The sequence below is a fragment of the Pseudopodoces humilis genome, chromosome 9, assembly GCF_049639895.1.
Source record: "Pseudopodoces humilis isolate 2021_Gansu_Grassland_sample_001 chromosome 9, ASM4963989v1, whole genome shotgun sequence".
NCBI classification, from domain to species: Eukaryota; Metazoa; Chordata; class Aves; order Passeriformes; family Paridae; genus Pseudopodoces; species Pseudopodoces humilis.
Window position 1 is genome coordinate 21,094,844 of NC_142208.1, and position 21,203 is coordinate 21,116,046.

The following is a 21,203-nucleotide window of genomic DNA, read 5'->3' on the forward strand; positions in this document are numbered from 1 at the left end:
AACCCTGGCCAAATATGAAGAATAGTAAATTTCAGCAGATTTGGGGCTGGGATAAACCCTGCCAAATCCCACAGGGTTTATGTGTGCTCCAAGTGTTGTGTTCCTTGATCCGTTATTCAGAAGTACTGCGCCTTAATCAGTTGTGTTGTTAGGGGTGAGCCTGTGGTTTGGGGCTGCAGTAAGTAGGAACAGTGATTCCCAACATGATCATAGATGACAGTGAGATTTGGGATCTTGTTCTGCATCAGTGTTCGATGCATGTGGCCAGTTCTGCCTCTGACAGCCAGAGCCCAGGGGCTCCTAGTGTAATCTTAGCATCTCACTGTGCTGAAAGAATTTGGCATTTTTATATGTTTGGGACACATTTTACTGTCAGGCATGTGGTCACATGTTGAAGGAGTTGATTAACAATATCAGAGGTTTATGGACAAGCAGACCTTCACTTCTCCTTCCTAATATCTCATGCTGTTTAGTGTGTAATCACCTGCTCACAACACATCTAGTCAAGACATGTTTTAATAGACATGAGTCAGTATTCTTTATTTTCACTCATTGTATTGTGACTCATAACACCCACTGCCTTATTAAAAAGGCAGAAGCATACTTCTATTTGGATATTGCTAAAAGCACTGAGATAACTGGTTTGACAAGTATGTTAAATGATCAATCCATTTGGAAGGCTCTCTGGACTGAAAGGTAAAATGAACCTAAAATGTTTATTTTCACAGCTTGTTGCCAGTGGTACTCCCATCTGAAATTGTGTCCCCCATTTTGAATTGGACTCTGTTTGGGACATGTGCTTGATCAACACATGCAGAAAAGCAATGCCTTTAACAAAGTAGTTAACAACCTGTGTGAGGAAGGGTTCAGTGAAAAGTGTTTTTTCTTTTGAAATTAGTCAGCAGTGGCTGGTTCTCTGACAATAACAAACAGTATTAAGATTACCCTTCTCCTCTTAGAGCAGAACCTATCTGGACAACATCTGTGTAAGAGATTTGAGGAACTGGTGAGCCATTGCTCATTTGGTGCTTTAATCAACCTCAGAGTTGGGGATAAAGTGCTGTCAGGAGTCAGTGTGTATCTGTGGCCTCTATTTAGTGGCTTTACACATTGCTGTGATTATGTGCACAATTTCAAAGGAACTCACATATTAATTTTCCTGTCCCATTCAGAGTTACTTTGAAGGACAGTGTGTAAGAACCATCTCTTTTGTGCTGCTTGCAAAATGGAGTCATGTTTGCTTAGCATTTTGAGTGCAAAACATTGCATATGAAAAAATTACATAAATCTCAGACTGAAATTAGAGATATCAATATCAATATGGTAAATAAACAATATCTGTGAAACACTCACACACTACCATATTTTAAATTTGTACAAGATTCTCTTTGGCAAGAAAGCAAACTAGCACTTCATGTTTCTCTTCTCACTAATGGCCTCAGTCTTATGAAATGCCAGCTTGTGTTTTTTCTTAAATGGTGGTCCAACAATTTCAAAACAGATGGTAAAAGTCATTCTTTGTGTTTGAATCATTACTTTGCCTAGTATGTGACTGTGATTAGAATAGGTATTGCTTGTAAGAAATAAGCTGATTGATGCTGCTGGGTGTTTGTTTTGTTTTGTGGATGTTTGTTTTTGAGAGTAATTTGTAAATTACTCTTTGCTTGAAAATGTCTCTAGAATTCTTTGGAGTTTGCCATTTGAAACTACATCTGCAGTTTGTAATTTACCATGTTACTTAGCTGTAAAAGCCAAGTGGTGTTATTGTTGGTTCACTGTTTTTTTTTTTTTTGTAAATAACCATCAGAATTGAATTGAAATGAGTTCTGATCTTCCTTTAAAGGTTTTATGAACATAAACAGTGCCTTTTAAAGTTATCCTGAGCATATGTTAATGTGTTTACTGCTCAAAACTGTCTTTTTGTGTCTCCATGATGTTATAAGGGAACAAGAGCTCTGGACTGCAGAAGATGAAGGTAAATGCACCTTAACGATGTTGGTGTGAGTATGTGACTGCAGATGATTGGGATGGGGGCATATGGGGGATGGAGTTGGAGAAGAGCAGAAACAGATGATTAATAGGATTGACCATGGACTGGTAAATCCTTCGAGGTTTTTATTCAAAGCAATGCTCAGACACTGATATTGTGCTTGGTTGGGGTCACCATGGGAAAGTTGATGGTTCAGCAGCTTCAGGTATTCATTGCTAGATCAACATGTCTGTTAGATCACAGGAGTTAAATGTGGAGGAAAAAAAAAAAGTGTCTGACTTTTCCAACCTTTAGGTTTTACTGCCTAATGGTATTTATTTAATGTTTCAGATAAGCACTTCCACGGTGGTAAACTAGAAGTGAAATTAAAAAACCCACCCACATTACTTATGAAAATCAGAGTTATAATGCTGCAGACATGGAGTCACAGATGCTAGAACAAATTTGGGTAAGGCTTTAACAAAATACTAAGTTCAACTTTTGGATTTGTACAAGTAGTTTAAAAATCTGCTGCTGCAGAAATACAAAACTTTGATCTGGCATTAAGTTTCTTTGATAGTTCAGCTTTGTTTAAAACACTTATTGGATTATTTTTATGCTGTTTATGTCAACAGTTGTCCCAGTGCAACATTTACATTATACAGGATCAGGAATCACCTGTCCTCTGACAGCCCCTGAAAGCTCATGTAAAAATATAAAAACAGCATAAGCTCTGTAATTTATATTCTTACAATTTCTATCACATCTAAATGTGATCTGTGTAGATCCTTCTATTGTTCAAATTTCTGCTGCTGACTGATCCAACAGCCATAGTGTGGCTATGCACTGTGGTAGTGCCTGTGGAATCCTGGTCTTAGCTATGGATAAGAACATTTGCATCCTGGGTATTTGAGTTTCACTTCCTTGTTCTGTAAAATCTGTTACTTAGCTGTGGCCCAAGTAACTGAGTGACACCTGTGCCATACAATCACTGGATGCAAATGATCCCTCAAATCATGCTCACCGAAATGCTAAATTGCAATCAAATTAATAACATGAGGTGGCAGAGTACATGAGACAGAGCAACGATTAATGTAGTTATTGAAAGCAAAAAGATAATGAAGGCTTAGTTTTGGGTTTGTTCTTTTTTTACCATCAACGGAGACAGTCGAAAGCTGAAATAATTTTAAAAATATAAAGTTACATCTTTATTGGTAACTTTGTGGATCTTTTATAGAGATTAACTGAATTCAAATTAAAAAACACAGGAGAAGTAATAAAAAAAAATCTACTGAGTTTGCTTCTGAGTTCAGATTAGGTAATACTGAATATTATTTCATGGCCTTTCTCTAGTGGTTTGTGAGTACTTTCCAAAGCCAAAATACACATTTTTGACTGATGAATGGTCTGCAGTTAAATGAGGGCAAGCAGTGAAAAACTCTTGAGGTTGCAGAACACAAAGTGAATTGACAGAGCTCTTCAGCTACAAAATCTCCCTCACAACAGGAGAAACATGATTTCACTGTTTCCTCATTCCCTTTTACTGGGATTTTATGTTTCTCATGTAACTACTGAGGTCACAATGTAAAATTTAGTAATGGCAATGTACATTTCACATCTTAAGACATACTTTAGGCAGAGAAAATGAGGGAGCAAGCCAGCATCATATGACCAGAAAAATCTCCACAAAGTAGGGAAAGTGGATGTATGGATGTAGGAGAGGTTGAAAACAGATGCAGTGTACACTGCATCTGTTTTCAACCATTTTCAAATTTGGATTATTTGCAACACAAATCTATATAAATGCATCAAGATTCATTTTATAGTGTCATGGAATCATCACTTTTATTTAGCTTATATGGAGAAGCAACTAAATGAGGTGAGCAGCATTGTAGAGGAACACAGCATTTGTCTTGCCTTTCTATTTTTAGCTACTTTCTGAAACAGAGGAATAAATGGTACAATTACAGCCAGGGTTTTTCTATGAACACCTGAACTACTTAACTAAGAGCCTGGTATGGGGAGAAAATGTCAATTTGGAAAATGCTGTTTAACTAGGGCTATTTTTCTACATCATTTAGAAAGAGTTCTCAGGAGTAAGATTCCAGGGTAATTACTCATGCCTGGCAGGAGCCTGCCCTGGAAGCATTACCTAACTTTGACCTGCTCCCAACCAGCTGGAAAACAGCCAGGTTGCTCAGTGGAATTGATAAAACATTCAAAGGCTGTATTAGCATAATCTAAACATGTCAGAAGCATATCATCACCAAGGTTTAATTCAGGGCTACCCATAATCGAGATTTTTAAAGCTGATTCTAGGTACTGCAACAGTTCAATTCTGTTCCCACTGAAGTCAGTTGAAGTTTTGATACTGAGAAATTTTTTTTCTTAAGTTGTCAGACCTATACAGTCTATACTAAATAATTTATTATTTTTATTGCTGCATGTAGCAGAAACAATTCTGGTACCATTCCTATTCCCAGTTGTAGGAATAGCTGTAATCTGAGGGTAGCTCTCAGTCTCACCGAGTCTGTTACCTGGGATATTAATGATACAATTGAAGAAAATAAATCTTTTAGAAACAGAAGACTGTATAATTTTGTATGCATGCCATTTAAGGTTTAGAGACTACATCAGTTGCCAGATCACTAAGGGTGTCCCACCTGACAGAAAAAGCAGAAACCCTAAGGATGCTATTTGTGTTTGTGTGGCTCTAGTGCATCTTCCATCCTCTATCCTCAGTATGTTCCTGGACATTGTCACAGTAACTGCCTGCAGGCTTTTTGCAATATGAATCAAATGGATTTCAGCGAACATCGAAGCTAATTTAATGATCCGTATTTAGGAAGAGCATAGACAAGGACATCTGTGGGAACTGTTGTGACTTCTACTTGTGAAACCCTGGCTGAGAATGATGAAGGCTCTGGGCTGAAATTTGCTGAACTTGCCATGGCCCTGTTCCTGATAAAGTAATGTTTCTGTTTACAGAGCTGTCAAATCTAGCACTGCCACTTGCTTTCTAATTATCCAACAGTATCTAATGATGCTGTAATTTCACTACTATTCACACAATGTCCTGGTTTGAACAGGAGAAGGAAACAATTTATTAAAAACAACAAACAAAACTCAAGCCTTATTCCTAACTCTCTTTATCTGTTGCTGCAGGTTTGCTCCTACTAGCAGAACCTTTTAAGGTATAAATCTAGAATTAGCCCAATTCACATATTTTAAAAGAAGGCATTGAATATTGCTAGCAAAAGTAAATTTTGCTAGCAATAAATTTATTTGTCCATGTATTAGTTTCCAGTAAATGAAGGTGTTGCATGCAGAAACCAAAGTCAGTAATGAATGACTTTTGTAATGAGAATAAGGAGTGAGCAGCAAAAGCAGGCAGCTCTGACTTTGCAGTAATTTCATGTAGACACACAATTTTTTGTATGCTTCTTAGGGATTTAAATTCCATAACTCAGTTTAAGGTTACTGACTAGGAAGCTATGACAGATTACTGGTCATTTGCAGGCTCTTAATAATGCAGTGTAATTTAAAACTTTTTGAGCCCGTGTGAAAGAAAAGCCAGGTGTTTTCTCTGTGCTGTGGTCAAAAACTTGGCCAGGTGGATGCTGCAAGGAAGCCTGTCAGGTTTGTTTGGGTACAAAGTATTTTAAGTACCTCACTTGAAACAGGGTTACAACATACACAGTGCTATTGTAAAAGAAACAGAAATGATTAAGTGTTCACAAGTTGGAAGTCATTTCAACTCTGAGAATGCATGCGAGTCTTAGTTGCAGGATCATCTTCATATATAAGTGAATTGGTAAATTCTTGATTTTCCTGTCGTTCTAGGTACAGAACTGTCCTTACATTTGGGGTTATCTTGTGTGTGCCATTGGGATTAGTCACTTCAGCTAAAAGACGCTGGAGAATTTTCTGGAATTTTATTAATTTGTCTAGTAGGTGTCTGTGCACAAATGTTTGATTTTGCTAGATAATAAATCATGTATTGGTTTGAAAAAGGCTGGTATGGATGTTTGGTTCTAGAATATATATCCTGGAAAGTATCCCACAATGTTTAGATTGGTAGGGATCTAGTGAAGGGCAGTGGTGAGAAACTAGTGCTGATAGCAAAGACTCAGGTTTGGAGCAATGCAGCTAGTGACTAAGTAGCTGCACTCCCAGATGGATTGCCACAGCCTAGGTAGGCACAGTGCAAGGCATTGGTCTTGGGCTTGCATCAGCTGTGGTTTCCAGGTTTGTGCATGAGCATTTTTTCCTGTACTCTCCACCAAGGATCCAGCTTAGTTCCCCTGAAATGCAATGACAAAATCCTTTGCAACTCCCTTGGGTGCCTTGCTGATCGGAGATGCACAGTTCATTGGTAACAGTAAGTGACAACCTGGTGGCTTTAGAGCTCCACTTATTGTGTGTGACTGCAGAGCAGAGGCAAATGTATTTGTATGTGTATGGGTGTGTGAAATTGGGCATCCAGACTGTGAAATGCTGTCAATTGGCAGCAGAGCAATCAGACAAAGAACTTTTATTGCCATCTCTTCTCTTGAGGAGCTTGTTGTGATGAATATGTAATCACTGTGAAAAAGAATCAAAAGATCTAATATTCCTTATGTTTATATGTATATGTACACACATGTGTATATATTTTGTTTTCATTATAAATTGATTTTTTTCCTGACCATAATTAAACAGGTTAGATGATATTAAAAAAGTCAACAAACATTGTTAATGTAATTTTGTTTATTCACATAACAGTCCTCCTTTAAGTGATTTTATTTTCCCTTTATTCAGAGATGAATGCTGTAGGGGAAAGGGGTGAACATATGGAAAAAGAAATAGCCCATCAAGCATAATAATTCTTACTTAGTATATAGAAATCTTTAGCCTCGGGATTTAAGGAGCTGGGGGCGAGCAGGGCCGAGTGCAGCAGCAGAGCCCGTGTTCAGCCCCTGGGTAGGGGATGGCGGTGCCACTCGGTGCTGACTGCACCCCGGTAGTTTGTAGCAGCTCAATGAGACCTTCTCGGATACGTACCAGCTTCTCAAAGCTCTCTCGTACCCTTGTTTGCCAGCTCGGCAGGGATGCCTGTGGATAAGCAGATTTGGGGACAAGGCTGCTGTTTCACCTCTAGAGGGACGCCCAGGACCGGAGATGAGGCTCTGCGCACTCGGCGGCAGCGCGGCTGCTCCCTCCTTTCCCCTCCCTCCGAGCCTGCCCTGCCTCAGGACAAAGAGCCCCCAGCTTCTCCAGAACGATAACAACGAAATCCTGAAAGGACAGGAATCCAGGGAAGCAAAATGTTTACAGGAATGACACTGGCAACGTGTAGTGTTCAGGGCGGTGAGAAATCCCTCCCGACAGGGTTCAAATGTCTCCTGCTCCATCTCCTCCTCCTCCTTGTGAGAGAATGTCCAGCCTAGGCAGATAATTGCGTTCTTACTTCATGTAGGTGGTGTCATTGCTTTCTATCATTTGTATTTGCAGTTCAAACAACTTTAAACCACTGTTTCTCTGATCTGACCTCTGCCACCCTCATCAGGGCAAGATGAGCCCTCAGAATATGGTGGGTTACGTGATGTCTGGAGGTGCCTATAGAATTCTTGTTTCTTCATTAAGCATTTGCACTGTGAAATTTCTGCTAGGATCAGTTAGGGTAGAAAATAGCACTTCCACAAAAAATGAGAAATCACTCATTGGCCTCTGATTCAGAATAGAACGAGGTGAGCATGATTTCCTTGCTACTGTCTCTGCAAACTAGTCTAAACTTGTTCTTCAGCATGACTCTTTCAAGCAAAATTCTGAACAGTTTCCCCATGACACATTGCCAAATTTGTCTCCATGATCTTTGATTTACTGATTTTTGATAACTACTTACAGTGAAATGCTTTGACTACATTTTCAGCCTTTTGATCTTAAACCTCTATAAATGGGGAGCTTTAGGTACACAAATGTAGTTACATAAATACATAGAAAACACTGTAGCCAGTTGAAAGTAGAATGAAATTTCCCATAGAGTCCTTCCTCTTCAGCTCAGAGCTTTGGGCTGTGGTTGGATGACCACACAGTGCACAATTTTTTAATTATGTTGGTCCATCCTGACTATTGACATCTATCTAAGATGACTTGGTGTTGAATTTACTGATATTTGTGCAGTTGAAACATCTGTTTGCTCTTCATATGGAAAGCCTAGACTAAGCATCTCTCTTTAGGTTTACACTGAACTATGTACCTGTGTTAAGGAAACTACTATCTGACCATCAGGAGCCACTCTGGCAGTCACAGTCTGAGCTGGGGCCAAGGTTCCTTCCCAGTGGGAAGCTCCAGTGAGCTACCCCGAGCTCCGCTTGACTCCCTACACTCATCACACTCAGACCAGGTTTCCTTACTGCCTTGACCCCAGGTTTCCCACAGCAAGCCTCAGGTGTCTGAATCCTTAAAAGAATTTAATCTTGGCTCAACAACAGAATAACAGCTCGACTTAGCCTTGGAGGAGGGACCCTGAACAAAGGAAACCCTGGAGTTTTTATGCACTTAAAATCTATGCGTGTGGAAGTCTGGGGCCACTGGCTCCTGCTGTGTCAGAGAGTCCTGTGGTCCCCTGGCTGGCGCCACAGGTCCCTGGGTCCTTTGTTATGTAAAGGGTGGCAGTTCTTGGCCTCCTCTCTCAGGCTCTCATCATCACCCAGCTACCTGCAACGAATGTATTCCTCAACACCTGCGAGCCTGCAGGATACTGTGATGGCTGCAGCCTCTCTGCATCTGACTGGAAAAGACAGAGATACTGATAAAAATGGGAGAAAACTTCTACAGTCCTACACCAGCTTCAGTGACAAACTCTTGAAAAAACTGAAGAAGAGTGACTTGGTTATTAAGATGTTAGACTGGTAATTTGGTGGTTTGGATTTACAAGTTAGCTTTGCAAGATATCACTTATCTGACTATGGGCAGCTCATTTAATCTCTCTGAGGCTCCATTTGCCATCACTGCAATGAGAATAATAATACTTATTTTCTGCTGTCTATTTAGGCAGGCTTTCAGAGTACTGATAGTCCAATGCTTTGTGGAGCTCTGAGCACGGCTAAACCTTGAATTAGTGTAACATGGTGGGCACTGCTGCACTCACAGCTCAGCCCTGCTCTGTGTATGCTTCTGCTCTGCCTCAAAGGAGAATCAAAAGACTGGAGGGAAGTGTGTTTTCATTCACACTTAGACATCACTGGATGTCTTAAGTTTGTGGAGCAACAGCCTAATGTAGCAAGTGAGCAGCTGACTGCAAGGACCAAGTAACCACTGGGTGGTTGCAAAATAAATGATCAGAAACAAACCAGCTGCAAAATTCAGAAGACTTCCCAGCCATAGATTTTGTTGTACAAGTTATAAAGACCAACAGGTGCTCCAACATCTATGGGTGTAGACAGTGAACTTCATATATTTTCACTGGTTTGGATCACTGTCTTGGTTTGAAAAAGACAGGTGTTTGCTAAGGAAGGCAGAAACCTCCCTTGAAATAAAAATGTAAACCACCCCACCCCCCTTCAAACTATTATAACCTTGAAATCAAAATGGTCTCAGGCAAAGATCTGGGAATAGAAATAAGAGTTCTTTACTAAGGAAATTAAAATAAAAATGCAGTAGTACAAAAAAAGAAACCAACCCACTGACAGAGTCAGAATACTACCTGACAAGCTGTTGGTCAGGGTGTTGGTAGTAGTCTGATTAAATGGTAGCTGCAGTGCTCCTGGAGTGACAGATGTGATTCTATTGAAGAAGTGATCCTATAGAAGGGCATCGTTTTCCTCTAAAGGTCCAGTGGTGGTGTAGATGGATCTGGTCTTCCTCTGGGAATCTAGGGGAAAAAGGCTGACTGTGCTGTTCCAAGTCTCCAGCTATATCCAGGTAGGAATGCTTGGCTCCTCTCCTTAGGTGGAACATCTCACAATGGGATAATGTAATTTTCTTCCTCATGCAGTGAGACTCAGTGGCCCATTATCAGAAGATAGCCCCCTGGAGGGAGGATGGGTCATGGAATGATAAAGAACACTGCCCCACCTGTCTTTAACAGATGGTAACAGAATACATACTTTTGGTTACACCTTGCAAAACAGTCACATCCCTGGGAAAATCCTCTTTTGTGAGGTCTTTTAGGTGAATTAGGTCTTTTGTGTCTGCCTGGGGCTTAATCAGACACTTACCTCTTCTCCAGTGGAAAGAGGTAAAGAGGAAGAGAGGGGACCATTGCGTGAAGTAAAGGGATGGCTGTAGTTGCAGGAGAGACTTGGCTGACCAAAGCTCTTTTTTGACTTTCCTTTTTCTGGAGAAATTGTTCCACATAACATAGGCCACCCACTTGGTCTGTCTTGCTCCTTTCAACAGTGAGTGATTGTCTTGGTTTGAAAAGACAGGTGTCTGCTAAGAAGGCAGGAAGCTCACTTGAAATGGAAAAATGTAATCCCCCCTCCTCTCCAAATTATTATTATCTTGAAATTAAGAGGTTCTCAGGCCTCTTGGGAATATGGGGGAATATATTCCCAATAGGAATAACAGTTCTTTACTAGGAAAATTAAAATAAAAATGCAGTCGTAAAGAAGAAAACAAATAAAAAAACCACTGACAGAGTCAGAATACAACCCGACACACTTGGTCAGGGTGTTGGTAGCAGTCTGATTAAATGGTGGCTGCAGTGCTCCTGGAGTGACAGATGTGGTTCTGTTGAAGAAGTGATCCTGTAGAAGGGTGTAGTTTTCTTTTGAAGGTCCAGTGGTGGTGTAGATGGATCTGGTCTTCCTCTGGGAATCCAGTGGAGGAAGGTTGACTGGTGTTCCAAGTCTCCAGCTATATCCAGGTAGGAATGCTTGGCTTCTCTCCTTGGGTGGAGCATCTCCCAATGGGATGATGAAATTTTCTCAGACATGTAGTGAGACTCAATGGCCCATTAACAGAAGCTATCCCCCTGGAGGGAGAATGGTTCATGAAGAGATAAAGAACACTGCCCCACCTGATTTCTACAGATGGTAACAGAATACATACTTTTGGTTACATCTTGCATTTCAGCCCAAGACAGTGATGCCACTTGTCTTTTCTGCATAGCTTGGGGGTTGCTGCTGCTTTGCAGCAATCAATAACATCATGGAATGAGTTTTGTTTTCCATGGAAACTTTGAAATTAGTTAATTCCTTCCATGAAATAATCAACTCTCACTTTAATTTTTTCAGATCATAATGCTCAAGGGACTTCTTTTTGCAAGCATCTACAATTTTCTCCCAGCTGAATTGTAATAGCTCAATATTTTCTTTCTTGAAAACAACCTCACCCTTCCACCATACTACCTTTTCATCTTCCTACAGCTACCCTTGTAGTCAGGCTGTTGCAGGTCGTTGCTCTCAGGAGAAGACAGTGGTGAAGAAGGTGGCTGGGTTTTTGGGGTTTTTTTCCTGCCATCTTGTTCTTGCATCCTGTAGATAGAGAGCAACCAAACAGCAGGAAGTGGTTTCATAGCAACCATGCTATTTTGCTGTCACTTTTCTGAAGATTATGCAAAAGGAAAGTAGCAGAAAAATTCCAGGGACAGCCCTGTGTAGTGGCTTTACTATTCCCTTGGAGTGTTCCTTGGGCATTTCTCTGCTTTTAATCTCTTATTCATCCTGCCATATAAAACAGTCTTTCACCTCTCCCACCTTTATCAGAACCTTGGAAAACCCCAGTCAGCATTACTGTCCATTTTCCTTGAACCTCTTCTGGGGCTGGTGGTTTTCAATTGTTTCAGCTATTTTCTAACAAAGGGACATTACCCTTATTTAAGTGGCAGTAATGTGGGTATCACAACCAGCAGTTTCAGAGAGCTGTTGTAAATCCATTCTTGGCAGCATATCAAAATGAAATGGGTGTTAGGGATGCAAAAATAACCTGTTCTACTGCCCAACAGGTTTGAAGTCTTCTTTATCATGCAGTGAATTTGTTACCTGAATTGCTGAACACACAACTCATGCAAGCTTTTACTTGCATGAGTCATCTTTTATGTTCTTGGAAGTGTCTGCAGAATTATGTTCTGTATCAGTTACATGCTCACAAGATGTAATTTCTCATTGTTGCTGTGAAGGAAAAACATGTAGACATTTCTGATTGCTTTGAATTTTATTTACTTTCATATTTAACATTATAGTCTTTTACAGGCAGTGCGCCCAGACTAATTTTTTTTTAATTTCCTTGTTACAGAACACTGCATAGAGGTTAATTTCCCCCCAGCAATCTCAGAACTTTTAAATGCTTAAGTCATTGCTCACAAGAACTGACTATTTTATACTGATCCTCCATCTTTAATAGTTCTGCTCTCCTTTAGATACACAGACCTCTTAGAGATATTAGGGAGTCCTTAATGAATGTAGGTTTTTGCCATATTTCTCTTCCCTCTTTTATTTTCTTTTTTTTTTTTTTTTTTTTTTAATGGTTCATTCTTTTGTCTGAACGTTCAAGTTCTTCAAGTGCTTCTGGTGGCTTTTTTTTTTTTTTTGTCTGTCTTTATGTCCATTATACTATAAAGCAAATGTCTGCCTGATATTAGATTACATTATGATTTGCTGGTTTTGCTTTTCACAAAACCCAGAGAATTTAGAGAGATTACCATAATTTCATGTTCATTTTTGTCCAGTATGCAAAAGTAGACTGTGAGTTAAAAACTAAGCCTAGTGATCATAGTGCTGAAATCTGTATGTAAATGCTTTATTTCCAGTAAAATAAATGGATCACAGTCTAAAACAGTCTGAAAATACTATTCAGGTTTCATGCATAGACATACCTTCTTTCACTGCTGTTAATCCATGGTTAATACTTCTTCCCTGGAGGGTTTCACCCCCAGAATTGAAGTGTCAAATTGCATTGACACAAATGATTGCCAGTGGACAGGTCATGGTTCAGTCACATGGACAGTAACCCCAGAGGGAGCAGGGGATGGATCAAACACTTCAAATCAACTTTTGCAAGAAGAGATATAACTACATTTCTGAGACACTTGTTTGCACTGTAAAATCTCACCCTACTTTTTAAATTTAGATTTTGGACATATTCAGTTACTTTTCTATTTTGTTTTTTGTAATAGAGAGGTATCATGGGAAGTTATGCTCAGTCACAGACAAGGATGTCATTATGCTGGATTCTGTATAGATACTGCTTGAGAAGGGGCTTTGAAGAGTTATAGTACATTTGATTTTCCATTTGTTTGTCATTTAAATTATATAGTTATGAAATGCCTTAAATTTGTGTTAGCAAACTTTCAAGAGAAATGAAAAAGAACTCTGCAGCCTAAAGTTTGCCTTTTCTCTTAAACAAAGCTAATGAATTCAATGCAAATATATTTTCCATAGAGGAACCTACATTTACTTTCCTGCTGTCCCTGCTTTCACGTTGTTTCTAGTGGTCTTTACTTGTTTTCCATCTGCTGCCTGCAGACCCTCAACTTTACTTAGGTTCTTGGATCAGCTTTTTTCTTCTTTCTTCTTCTTCTTTTCTTTTTCTTTTTTTTTTTTTTTTTTTTTTCTAACAATTACACTGAAAACAGAAGTCAAAACTTGAAAGCCAAATCATTATGTTGGGGGTAAAAATGGAAGAAGTAAACTATAGTCTGGTTGAGAAACTCCAGAGGCTTGGGTATCTGGATGACAAAGTAACCATAATAAGAAAATATTGTTAGTTGTAATTAAAGTCTGTTTTCCTTGTTTGAGGGCTGATTTAATATCAGGGGACAGCATCCAATTTCCATAATGAGTCCTAAAAGCAGCTGTGAACCCATCCTCAAGGAGTAACACATGCACTCCTTTGCCCCAATTATAACACAATAAGTGGGTGCTAGGTGGAAATGATATTGAACTGGCTTTGATCTGTCCAAGAGTTACACTTCTGAAGCATAAATTCCCCCTAAGTCAGTTTTATTGTTTTGTGAAACAGAACATGGCTCCTGTGAAAATGGATGAGATTTTTTACTGTGGTTTATATGGCATGGTTGGGTGCATTGGGAAGTAGAGTGGATCAGCTGGAAAGACACCTCAGCAATGGCCCCAGGAGAGTGCCACCTCGAGCGATATTCCATGATTTAATGGTCAACATAGACCTGCCTGTAGAACAAGCGATGCAAAGGGACCAGATCTTGTGTCACCAGCCAGGGAGAGGAGGAGTGTTCCACCTCACCTGGTGGCGAGGGATATTCTTTGTGTGCCACAAAGCCAAAGCCTCACCAGCACTGCTGCAGGGCAGCTCGTTGTGTGCAGGCTGCATTGCTGCTCAAGGGTCGCTCTGGTGCTGGCGACAGCAGGACTTGGGGCTGGAGCTGCCCCCACTCCTCACTGGCAACACAGGCTGATTGTGTGAGAAAGTTGCAGAAACCCGGAAGGGAGAAAGGACTGGGCCAACCCAAGGCTAAAACAGCAACAGAGTAACAAGAGGGACTACAAGACAAAAGATATTAAGGGGTGGGGGGGAACTCCCTGTGGGTGTAAATTTTCAAGGACAGAGGCAGGGATGTGCAGAATGAGTCTGAAACTTGCAAGTAAGGATGTAGTCAGCAAAATGGGAGCCAGTGGGGAAAGAGTAAAACAGGGTTGGTTGCTTATTTAAGGTGTGTGTGGGGAAGGGATATAAAATAAAGCAGACAGGGCTGTGGCAGAGTCCCTGTTGAGCAGCCCCATACCTGATCACTGTGGCCTGGAGCAGGACAGACCACACATCCCAACAGACTTGTTTTTTTTCCTGCAAGATTCCTCCCTCTATTCACTGCAGTTTAGTTAGACTTTTGAAAAAATTAATTTGACCTTTTTAATGAGTCTCTTCATTAATAGTCATCTTCACACTATCTCTTTGAGGTAAGTGTTGTCTTCCTTGTATAGAAGTGGATCTAGGTCATGAGGAGAATTAAATTGAAATTCATGTTGGGTACCTGATTTAAAAAAAATAGAAGGTAACCCTTCAGCATGATATTTCACTGTACATATAGGCAGTGTTCTCCACTGGTGTGGGTGGCAGATTCAACTGCTGTGCATTTCTGCTCACTGGGATTGTAAGCAGCTTTTATTCAGAAAATGAGACACCGAAATCCCAGAGGTAACATGGTGCTTCTGTGTAGTCAGCATACCAGGGGACTTCTAGCAAAGGCAGACATAAAACCAGTGTGTTCTCCAGCATGCCATGCAGCTGCATCTACTGTGCAAAGCTTTTCTTACTGTTGCAGTAATCCTGTCCGATCCACTTGGTGTTTCCTGACTGACAGACAGTGTCCCTCACTACACAGCCCTATTCAAATCCACAGCGAGTTGTTCTCTGAAACTGGAGCAAGAGCTGCCTATGCACAGTGAGGTTAAATTAAAAGGTTCAGTGGCAGTTTAGCTGCTGTTTTCACTTCAAGGAAAATAAATAAGCTGACAGGAGGGCAAAATAACACATTAACCGTCACCAGCATAATATCCTGACCAAGCATTTCTGCTGTTCCATCTAAGCAACTAATCTGATCATACCTATGTCAGCAACCCAGCATCCAATTAGCCCTTAAAAGCAGAATTGGTCCAAGTGTTGCTATTACTAGCTACTGTTTAAACTCCCACTTTTTTAATAACAAAACCTCTTCTAATAAACAGATTTTCATTGAGATGGATGAAATGAAATGTTTAAAAGTTCTAGTTCTGTTATTTAATGTTATAAATTAAATGCAGCCAAATTTATCAATAACAATTTTATTGAAAAATTTGCAAAATTGAGTTATGGAAACAACCACAATCACTGTCAGCGTCGAGCCTGGGATCGACGCTGGGTGAACTTTGAATCAGCCTCTGTTGCACTGATTCCCCCATGTTCACAAACTGTCTTTCGGAGAGCTGAGTTTTATAGAGTTTTTTCAGCTTGAGGCTATGCAGTTACTGCTGATGAGTTTTCTGAGAAGGATATGTAGTTTGAGTGTTTTTTTTGGGAAGCAGGCTTTGAGATGTAGAATCATGGTGAGTTTTTTCTCAGAAGGAGAGGGAGTCTGAGTAATTTTTCAGGAAACTGACATTGAGATGCATGGTCTTAGAGAATCAGATCAGATCGGTATCAGGTGTTAATCACTGGGGCGTTAGAATGCTTCTCTCTTGCTAGGGTGGACCCACCTCTTCTCGGTGTTATCTTAATTGCTAGGTCATCCTCTTGTAAATTCCTGTATTTCCAGCAGCTGCTTTTGCAATCTCAAGCTGCTTGTGTTTTTTTACATAAAACATGCTTTTATACTTGATTTTATACGTGTACAATAAAACGTGAATTATACCAACATATATTACATTTAAGTTTTTTACTTACTTTTAATTGTGACTGTGATAAATGAACTTATGAATAAAAATTCGTAGAGGTCTAAATAAATATATTTGTAGCTATAATAATATAAAATATAAAATACAGTGTGGCCAACAAGTCCTTCCCCAGATCTAGTGGCGAATTCCCATTTGAGAGATAACAATCCTAGCCGGCGCCCATCAACCGAAAAGAATGAGCAGGACACGGGCCATCAGGCTGACAAAGGAACGAGCTCGGATGAGATACTCATCGCCGGACCTGAACACCCTGCCTTGCAGGCCACTGTTGGGGAAGCAATCAGGCTGACAAAGGAACGAGCTCGAGGAGATACTCATCACCGGACCTGAACACCCCGCCTTGCAGGCCACTGCTGGGGAAGCAATCAGGCTGACAAAGGGAAAAGTCCAGCCGAGATATCCATCAGCTCCAACCCGGATCCAACCACCCCATCCAGATGGCCCGAACCAAAATGAAATCAAGGAACACTCAGAACTTCTTTACATATGAGGAGACTCTGCCCGGACGTCTATTTGACTCTATTCTCCAACGCCAGGAAATCAATTCATCCAACAATCAAGGACCCTTGGTGAATGGTGCCTGCCTGGAATTTGGCCTCAGGACACAAAATCCCTATAAAAACCCAGGCCAGAGAACCCTCGAGTGTGGATTTGGGAACACCTATACCTTTGGGTATAGATCCCTGTCCACCCAGCACTGCGCTGTTTATTTTATTGTGGTTTTTCCTTGTTGTTTATTTTTATTATAAAAATTGTTTTATAATAAACTGTTCTTTTATTTAACCTAAATTTGCCTTTGCATTTATAACAGTGACTAAGTAACTTTCTAAAACTTCATTTCCCATCTTTATTAAAAATTCCATAGATTAATGATTCTATCAAATTGCAACGTATTGACTCAGTTATGTCATCTGCTTGTAGTGTCAGTCTCACACACAAACTCTTCCCTGTGTCAGACTTGGCCCTCAGTTTTGTTATAAATGAAAATCAATAAATTATAGTTATAAAGTTATAAATTATATAAGTTATAAGTTATAAATTTTACCAATAAGGATTTTATTGAAAAAATTGTTAAATTGAGTTTTGGAAACAACCACAATCAAAATCAGCGTTGAGCCTGGGGTCGGCACTGGGTGAACTCTGAATCAGCCTCTGTCGCACTGATTCCCCCCAGTTCACCAATGTCCTTTGGAGAGCTGAATTTTTATACAGTATTTTTGGCCTGAGGCTGTGTAGTCTCAGTTTTTTTTTCCTTCCAATGTTTGTTGCATATTCATATTTTTTCTGATGGTTTGTTAATGAAGTTTCTGAGAAAGTAGGGAGATTCTGAGTAGATTTACAGGAACTGGGTATTGAGATGCATGGTCCTGGAGAATCAGATCAGGTCAGTATCAGGCATCAATCATGGGGTCGTTAGAGCGCCTATCTTGCTTGGGTGGACCTGGCCCTCCTTGGTGCCATCCTTGTTCTTTTTCAAATCACTCTCTCTCTCGGCTCCCGGCTGCTGTGTTGTAATCTTTCGTTGTGTGTGTGTGTTTGATACATGAAACAATTTTTTTATTTCTTTATTCTATTTTTTTTTTTAAATACATGTACAATAAAACATGAATTATACAAACATATATTAAAGTTTGTTCACAATACCCATTCCAGTGTCTCTCCGTCCTTAGGCTCTTAATCAGTGTTTACCTCTGTTTCACACATTCCTCCATGTAGATTTCTTATATCAGTACCTTTGTCTAAGTAATTTGTCAGCCACAATGTGCTCCATCACACAAAGCTCTTTTGTACCCATGGCTTGGGGTTCTGCTCCTGCATTCCTCAACAATCACCTGTCTCAATTTGTCTCTGCCACCAGTAGCTCCTAACAAAATTGATGAGGATTTTGATAGTCCTTCCTCTTCTTTTGCATCTTTCTCAACTCACCCTTGGTCCTGAACCTGCTTCTAGCTTGATATCTACTTCTCCAAATAATTAATACAACCTTTGTTTTCATTTAACCTTCATTTTACAAAGTTAAACAAGATGTCAAATAGTAGTATCAGTGTAGGAGGGAAATGTTATAATTCCCCTATTACATTAATTAATGTAATAATTATGAACAAAATTAGAAGCCTTTTTGCTATCCAATGGAGTGAAATTCTATAACAACCTTTGTCAAAGAAATGAAAAGAGGTACACTCAACCACTTTCATCTGTAGCTGCAAGGAAGTTTAAATCTGCTCAGGAATAACTATCTTTTAAATTTTAGCTATTAATCTCAACTAAACTCCCAGTGAGCATGTGTAAAAATAGATATTGCATAAACTTAGGGTTTTTAAGTCCTTGCTGAACTATTGATCAGGAAAGCAAAAAGATTATCCTAGTTTTTTTTTTTTTGCTTTGTTCAGACTCACAAAATCACTGAATTGGTGAGGTTGGAAGGGAGCCCTGGAGATCATCTAGTCCAATGACTCTGTTATGCTGAATTTCTTGAGAATCCTGTCTGCCCATTTCTCCAGTCTGTCCAGGTGTCTCTGAATGGCAGCACAACCAACCACTCTTCCCAAATATGGCTGGCAAACTTTTTGAGGGTTTGGGGCACTCTGCCCCATCATCAAAGCCTTTAATGAGGAGATTATACAATACTGGACCCCATATTGACCCCCTGAGGACTATGTGGGACTCATCATTTTATTGCTGAAGTGACTGAGCCTTTCTTCACCATTCCCTTAATTTTTGGTTTCTTTTTCCTTTTTTTTGTTCCTTTTATTTTTTTCTAAATTTAATAATAGAAAAAGATTGACAGAAGAAAGTTTAGGATCAGTTCAGGAAAATAACCTAGTTGCATGAACAAACTTTGGGATACACCTGGCAAGAGGAATTTCGTTGATGACGGGAAGTCATTGGCACAGCATCATTGGCACGTGTGTTTGGGGTAAATGTGGCCAAAATTGTACTTCACTTAAGGGATTATAAGCACTTGGACTTGTCTTTTCCAGTTGCATAGAACTATTCTTATATTAAAGGACTGCACATAGTTCATCATGGATGCAGGTAAGAGTCTGGACCTATAAATCTAATCTTTCTAATCAGTTAATCTGATAAATGTCCTTTCTAGAGGTGCAGGAGAATGGTGATTGGAATGGAAGAGCTGTGTACTATATGTTGGTATAATTTGCATTTTATTGTACATGCATAAAATCAGGTATAAAGCATTTTTTTTCACGTATGAAACACAAACGACTTGGGATTGCAAAAGCTGCTGCTGAGAACCCAGGAAGAGGGTACTTTGCAAGTGAACAAAGATAGCACCCAGAGAAGATGGGTCCACCCAGGCAGGATGGGCCTACCAACGACCCAGTGATTAACGCCTGATACCGATCTAGTCTAATTCCTCAGGACCATGCATCTTAATGTCCAGTTCCCAAAAATCTACTCAAATTCTCTTCCCTTTGCGAAAATCTCATCAACAGACCGGCAACAGAAATATGAATATGTAACAACACAAGAAGGACAAAAAAAGTGACGCTGCATAGCCTCAGGCCAAAAAAACTGTATAAAACTTGGCTCTCCAAAGGACAGTTTGTGAACTTTGGGGGAACCAGTGCGATAGAGGCTGATTTGGTGTTCACCCAGCGCCAACCCCAGGCTTGGCACTGACTTTGACTGTGGCTGTTCTGAAATTCGATTTTGCAAATTTTTAAATAAAATCTTTATTGATAAAATTTAGTGATTTTCGTTTATAACAGCTGGAATTCTTTTAAAGCCTAATTGCCTGATGATCACCATTATTTTAATGTATGATACAGCCAACAATTGGCCAGGATATGTAGTTCATAGGCCACTTCTAAATATTAGTTTATTCTTGCCAGGAAAGGGAAAGAAGGTCATTAATAGTTGGCTTAATAGTATTATATTAATAGTATTTATGCATAGTACTCCATAGTACTCCACAATAATAATGCAAGCCTTCTCACCATTTTCTAACAATGCTAACTGGGAGGGGTTCAGCAGATGTATCTGGTATTCTCTAAGGTCCAGCTGGTATCTAATTTCCAGCAGAGTTTGCTGAGAAACATGAAGGTCAAGTAACTTCCCCAAGGTTACACCATAAATGGCTCAGCTGGAATTAGGACGCAGATTGGCCTTGCTCCTAATCTTTTGCCTAATTAATCACTGTAGTCTCTTTCTGCAAATGCTGAGCAGGTTAATCTTTGTAGTTTTACCAACAAAACATTGTGGGCAAACTCACTTAATTTGAGGGAATAGAGTTCAAGAGTAGGGAAATAGTGAAATAGTATTAGCAAAGCAAACTCATAATTGAAATGGAAAACGATTAGGACTGTATTTTACTTCTGGGAGACATTATTATAATGGCTATGTTTTACTTCTCTTCTTGATCTCTCATGTTTCAAAACTGCACATCCAGCCATTCTCCCTTATCAACTGTCAGTATTTATGCTTTTGAGAGCACGATACTTGCTGAAATTTTTGGACTCTGCATTTATTTATTTTTATTGTAACTCAAGGAAACTGGCTGACTGGAAATGCAGAAACAGTAACAAGGTTGTTGTCACACGGTTTATTTGTCCTTTTGTAAAACTCTGATGAAAATACTGTGGCATTTTGGATACAAAACTGTTACAATGCAGTTGTTTTACGCATCTCTTCGATGGTATGGAGTACTCTTAAGAGGAAAATCAGCAACCAGAGCTTTTAGGTAGCATGAAGAAATCCCCTGATTTTCTCAATTATCTGAAAACCATGGACAGTATTGTGGAGCACAAAATAATTTATAGTGCCAGCTGGTTTTAATTAAAGGCTTAGTTTCTGCAACACAAAGACACTTCATTACAAACCAATGAACATGTTCACACCAGCAGTCTACCTGTTTCTGTACATAGGAATGGGTACACTGTACA

At 39.7% G+C, this 21,203-nt stretch overlaps 1 long non-coding RNA gene across 1 annotated transcript; it reads left to right on the top strand.

The window, feature by feature from the left end:
• The first annotated feature begins 1,843 nt into the window (after positions 1–1,843).
• On the top strand, positions 1,844–8,767 carry LOC148183783 (uncharacterized). The gene is made up of 3 exons (XR_015773252.1): positions 1,844–1,975; positions 2,321–2,438; positions 7,050–8,767. It is a non-coding gene; the product is annotated as an uncharacterized LOC148183783 (long non-coding RNA).
• Positions 8,768–21,203: the final 12,436 nt, after the last annotated feature.